Below are 6,055 nucleotides of genomic sequence, written 5' to 3' on the forward strand. Positions count from 1 at the left end.
CTTCCTATCAACAAGACCACCTCATTTAGTATCATCAGCAAACTTGCGAATTGTGCCTTGTACACTCACATTCCAAATAATTTACTCAAATCACGAATAACAGAGGTCCCAACACTGACCACTGGTGACCACTAGTCACTATCCTCCAGTCAGAGAATTGACCTTCAACCACCACCCTCTGCTTCCTTGAATCATTAAACACACAAATTATCAAGATGGCCTTTCAAAGGAAACAGTCTCTCCATAGACAACCTTTTACTGTGAAGGTAGCTAATGAACCTTGCCTGCCAAATCTATCTCATATCCTCTTTTTGCCCTCCTGATTTCCCTCTTAAGCCTGGATTTAAACTTTTTATATTCATCGAGGGATTCCTTCACATCCAGCTGCCTAAACACATTGTACACTTTCTTCTTTTTCTTTACCATAGTCTTGATATCTTTTGAAAACCAGGGTTTCCTGAACTGGGTACGTCTACCATTCACACTAACAGGAACGTGCTGTCCCCTGGACTCTTGATTCACCCTTTTAAAAACCTCTCACTTGCCAAATATTTCTTTATCTTTAAATAGAGTCACTCAGTCAAACAAAGCTAGATCCAGCCTAATTCCTTGAGTTGGCCTTGCTGTAGTTAAGGACTTTACCACATGGACCTATCAAATAGGAAAATGATAGCTCCTGTGGTTCTCTCTTTTTTTCCCGTTACTACTTTAAAACTATAATTGTAGAACTGTGGTCACTAGACTCCCCATCTTACACTTCTGTTACTTGGCCATCCTTTTGCCTAAGAGGAGGTTCAGTAGCACTCCTTCCCAAATAGTTTCCTCTATATAATATGCGAGGACATTGTCTTGAACACTCCACACAAATTCTTCCCCATCCAGGCCCATTGCTCTCTGAGTGACCCAGGTGACACCAGGAAATTTGATATTTCCTTTGAGCACTTCTCTACTGTTCTCACAACTATGTGCAATTTCTCTACATGCCTGCTCCCCCAGTTACCACTGACTACTGGGGGAATCTGTAATTAGCCAGACCAAGGTGACCATCCCCTTCGTATTCCTAAGTTCAACCCCAAAGCCCTCACGAGATGACCCCTCAAGAATGTCCTCTCTAAGCACTCCATTATCAATAGGGCAACACCCTCCCCAGTCTTATCTCTTCCTGCCATGCCTAAAGCAAGTATCCCTGACCACTACACTGTCCCTCCCTCAGCCACTTTTCTGTTATGGCCACAATATTCCATTTACTAGAAACAATCCACAATCCTCTCATTTCATGCAACCTACCTGTTAACATAAGTATATGTAACGAGATATAATTTAAATCAGTGGTCTTAACTGCAACTTCACTGTAAACATGGCTATGCTGATTGCTGGGTGAACACTCTTGGGTTGCTGAATATAACCCTGTCTTCTCACTGACTTCACACTCTCGTGTCCCACTACTTTGCCAATCTAGTTTAAACCCTCCCTTGTTGTCACCACATACTACCCCGAAATTCATTTTCTTGAGGCATCAGAGTAAATACAAAGAAACACTATCATGTCAATGAAAAAACACACACATGCCAATCAAGCAACCAATGAACAAAAGACAACAAACCGCAAATACTAAATTAAAAAAGAAACAAACAAAATAATAACAATAAATAAATAAGCAATAAATATCAAGAACATGAGATGAACAGTTGTCGGTAGCGGGAACAGTTCATGAACAGTCACGAAGAAGTTATAGCATAGGTTGCAGGAAGTTCCGTGTTGGGGTGAGTGAAGTTATCTCATCTGGTTCAAGAGCCTGATGGTTGAGGGGTAATAACTGTTCCTAAACCTAGTGGTGTGGGTCCTGCGGCTCCTGTACTTCCTTCCAAAGAAGAGAACATGGCCGGGATGGAGTAGGAACTTGATAATTGCACTGCTTTCCTGTGACAGTGCTCCTTGTAGACGTGCTCAATGGTGGAGAGGGCTTTACCCACAATGGGCCTGGTTGTATCCACTACCTCCTTCAGGTTTTTCTGTTCAAGGGTATTGGTCATGATGCAACCAGTCAGTGTTGTCTCCACAGCGCAGCTATAGAAGTTTGACAATGTTTCAGATGACACTGAGTTTTCACAAATTTCTAAGATACTTCTAAGTCCATTGAGTCATCTGTCATGATGACCAGTATGCCTGCATGCTCACTCTCTGAGCCTAAGAGCCAGTCACAGAGTCAAAGATCTGACAATGTCTGCTAGCCCTTGAGCGAACATCGCCCTCGACAGTATCCAAAGACATGTACTTGTTAGACGGGGGAATGACCACAGGGGACCCTTGCACGAATTGCATTCCCCCCGTCCTCCCCCATATATCTGAAATGTGCACTTTAGTTGTGAACACATCAGTAAAGGTCTCATCTCTAAAGCCATCAGCTTCCCAGATGATCCCAAGTGCCTGCAGGTCCAGCCCCAGTTCCTTGACCCAGTATGCAAGGGTGAACTGTCGACACATGTAAACCATGAGGTTCCCTGAATTCCTACGTCTTTTTAGGAGGAACATTCCACTGCCTAACCACTATCCTGCATTGACTGAATCAAGGACTGAGGATGAACAACAAAATATAACCTTACCTGTGCATTCTCAGTGAAGCCTTTTTAGAAAATTATCCTTATTCCCCAAATCTGAGCCACATACACCACTTCTTCATATCAAAGGCTGTTGAGTCAAAGTTTCTGCTCTCCTCCAGTCTACTGGCCCACTGTCACAAAGGCAACTCTGCCTGATCCTAATTTCTTGTATTGGCTCCTGTTAATTAGATCATAACTAACCAATTATTAACCTACTAATTGTAAACGCTGCACTTTTGGAGCCTGTTAAATGAAACTCACCAGAAGGTCATGGGACCTACCTGCTTTAGACTCTCTTACCTCTTGCGCCAAGTCCCGGCTCATGGTAAGTGAAACTCACCCAATTCCTTTCTGCATTTTGATCACTAATGATAACTGAGTGCTCCTGTGTGATCTGTATAGCCAGGAAGATCAGGTTTTCATGAGTACGACAGGTGAATTGTGGGTCAGACTCACTGAGTTTGAAGAAGAGTAAGAAGATTGTAACCCTTGAGTTCTGAGAACATGAAGAATGTAAGAGTGAACAACAGAAAACAATCAGACCTTATCACATTTTCTGTATTGAATTAATATAAATGCAAACGAAAACAAAAGGAATTATCCATCAAAATATTGTTGTAGAGATGTTGGGATTAGGCAGGGACAGTTGATGCACTTCCCTGATGTCACCTTTCCACCAAGAGTCTGAAATGGACGCATGTTGTACTGGGAACACATTCTCAGAGCTTGGTTTCGGTGAGATGGTTGTGAGCTAACATGGCCAGGGGTTTGATGCCCATTCACAGAAGTTTATAGTAACATCAGACAAACCCCACATTTACCTGGCTACCCACCATGTAATCAACGTCCTGTCACCAACTTTATTGACTCTGTATACTCCACACGTCCAACAGTCACACAATGACATATCTCAGTTACACCCACCATGTCCGACTTATTATCTATACATTAAACAATCAGAATCACTCTCCAGAGTCCTTCCTGCACTACATCCACTATCCAGTGCCCGACCCATACTTCACCCGCCTTCCAGTCCTAACGTACATGCCACAGACATTGACACAATCACCATTGAGTTTCATCCCCACCACTGTCCCACCATTTATTCCAACAGAGTATGGCCCTATATACCCATCAGAGAGACAAAAAACAGTCAATCAGAGCCCAATGTCTGTCCCAGTGACATGCACAGAATACAGACATAACCAATCTAGTGTCAATTCCACCATTAAACCAGATTCAATCCTCCCTTTCTACTTGCTGAAAGGATCCCACTACATTCTGTTTCCCTGGGTCCACTGTATTTGATCCGATGGTACCTTCACATCACTGTTTACAAGGTGACCTTCTTTTCTCTAAAACATCCCTTCTCCTCCACCATAGTTGACCAAATCTCAACCATGTCTTTTCCACTTACAGCACTCCAGCTCTCACTCCATTATCACCTCCCACTCATCAGCAGGTCCACAAGTTCCCACAATTCATTAATCATTCTCCATCATTTCCATCACCTCCCAGGTAATGTCATTGACAGCGAAAATTTCCGCCCCTTCCATTTAACAATTGAGTTAGATTATCTCTTCCACACTTCACTCTTCTGCATTGATTTGCTGTGACTACATAACACTTGCTGTCCTCACAACTTTTGGAGATCAAACAACTGCCTTTTTAACTTGATCCCAACCCAACTCCCAGAGATGCAAAGGCTCCTTTCAGATCAGACCGTGCTTTATTTGCACATCTCTGAGTTACTGTAGTTGATCCCCTGCTCAGGATGTGGACGCCTCTACACTGGGAAACCACAAACCCAGTAACTGATTTCAAGAATTCTTTATTCTAACAGATCCCACTTTGTTCTCACATGAATTCAACACTCCACTCTGATCATCCTCACTTTGACAACTCAAGGTGAAGCTTGAGGAAGGGCATCATATCTCACAATTAAGCACATCACAAACCCTGTGCCTAAGAGATGACTCACAATCTCAGATAACCAGCCATTCCAATTTGTGACAGAACTGTTTAGCTCTGATGAAGAGCATCCACAAAAATGTAATATAAAACCATTTTCTCTATCTCTACAGATGCTGTCTGGCCTACTCTTCTCACTCTTATTGCCCTTTTCCATACCTGGCTGCATTCCAGCCATTGGCTATTTCACACATCACCACTCCCATCATGTGCTCCCTTACCTGCCCCTCCAGCTCAGATTGCTCATATACGCCTTGTGCCTGCAACATATTCCTCCACCCACAAGCACTGGTCAAACTGCTTAGTTTATCCAGCAGACTACTTGTTGCCCCAGGATTCCAGCATCTGCAGTCTCCCGTGTCTCCTGCTCACCCTTATGTTGATTCCTCGTTTCCTGCTCTTGTTCAGCTGGAGTCTGTGTTGGAGGGAACAGATTGATTGACCGTAAACCATGATCTCTCTTTGGGGGCTTTGCTTTTGTTTGCATGGTGGGTGGTAAGAATGCTGATGCTTTATGCTAAAATAAGTGGGGGAGGGGAGTGGGGTTGATGCTGTTTTGTACGTGAGGGGAGCAGGAGGCTTTGGGGTTTTTACGTTTTGTTCTGTCATTCATTCTTTGGGTAGTTTCTTCTGTTTCGGGGATGTCTCCAGAGAGTAAGAATTTCAGGTTGTATACTGTATACATTCTCTAATATTAAATGGAACCGTTGAAATATTGGTCTGATATACTAGGAAACCAACGAGCTTCACAGCTCTGCCTCTCCCCTTACCCTGCAATGTGTTGTCCCGTTGGCCGCTGATCTCCCCTCCGGTGAGGCCCAGCCTCAGGCTCCTCCACTCACGGACTGCGGACTACCGGACACGAAAGCTGAGCGCTGGCGCCTCCTTTCTCCCGCCGCTCGCGGTTGCGCTGTCGGAGGGATGCGCGCGCTCGACGCCTCGTCACGTGCGCTCACCCGTCAACCAATCGGAGCCTCATTTTCTCGCGCTCTCTTCCCGCGACCGGAGCCTTTAACGCGCGCTCGTCCCTCGCCAGTCGCGCGGGCACCGGGAGACTAATCAGCGCTCAAAGCCTCTGACAAGTGCGAGTCGGAGGAGGCCGTATGTCACCTTCTGTCCGTTCCTCCAGTCAGAACTTTTGCCGTATCGCTTGTTCCCCAACCCCACTCTCTCCCCGAATCACCTCTTGCCGGCTGTCCCGACCTCCGGTGAGAACCTCGACCAGCCCACACTCGGCCACCGACCATTGAGAATCAAATTCGCTGCTCGAACAGCTCCCGACCCCCCTCTCATCACGTGACGGCCGATCCTCCAATCACAGCTTGTCAATCTTCCCGCCCGCTCTTCGGCTGTTCGGTTTTGAATGTACAATCCTGTCCGAGGTCATAGAAAAGATCGGTCGGTATTTGGTTGGTGCTGCAGGGTCTGCGCTGATAGGACAGGCAGTGTCAGTAGTTCTGATATCCACAGATTTTCCAGTTGAT

At 45.3% G+C, this 6,055-nt stretch overlaps 1 long non-coding RNA gene across 1 annotated transcript in view; it reads right to left on the reverse strand.

The window, feature by feature from the left end:
* LOC140204453 (uncharacterized) overlaps nt 1-5,549 on the reverse strand; it is a 32,789-nt gene extending 27,240 nt beyond the window's left edge. Inside the window, exons 1-2 of the long non-coding RNA XR_011887619.1 lie at nt 5,342-5,549; nt 2,901-3,096 (exon numbers count right to left, since the gene is read on the reverse strand). This is a non-coding gene — a long non-coding RNA (uncharacterized lncRNA). The remainder of the gene's footprint in view (nt 1-2,900; nt 3,097-5,341) is intronic.
* Nucleotides 5,550-6,055: the final 506 nt, after the last annotated feature.

The sequence above is a fragment of the Mobula birostris genome, chromosome 10, assembly GCF_030028105.1.
Source record: "Mobula birostris isolate sMobBir1 chromosome 10, sMobBir1.hap1, whole genome shotgun sequence".
Taxonomy (NCBI): domain Eukaryota; kingdom Metazoa; phylum Chordata; class Chondrichthyes; order Myliobatiformes; family Myliobatidae; genus Mobula; species Mobula birostris.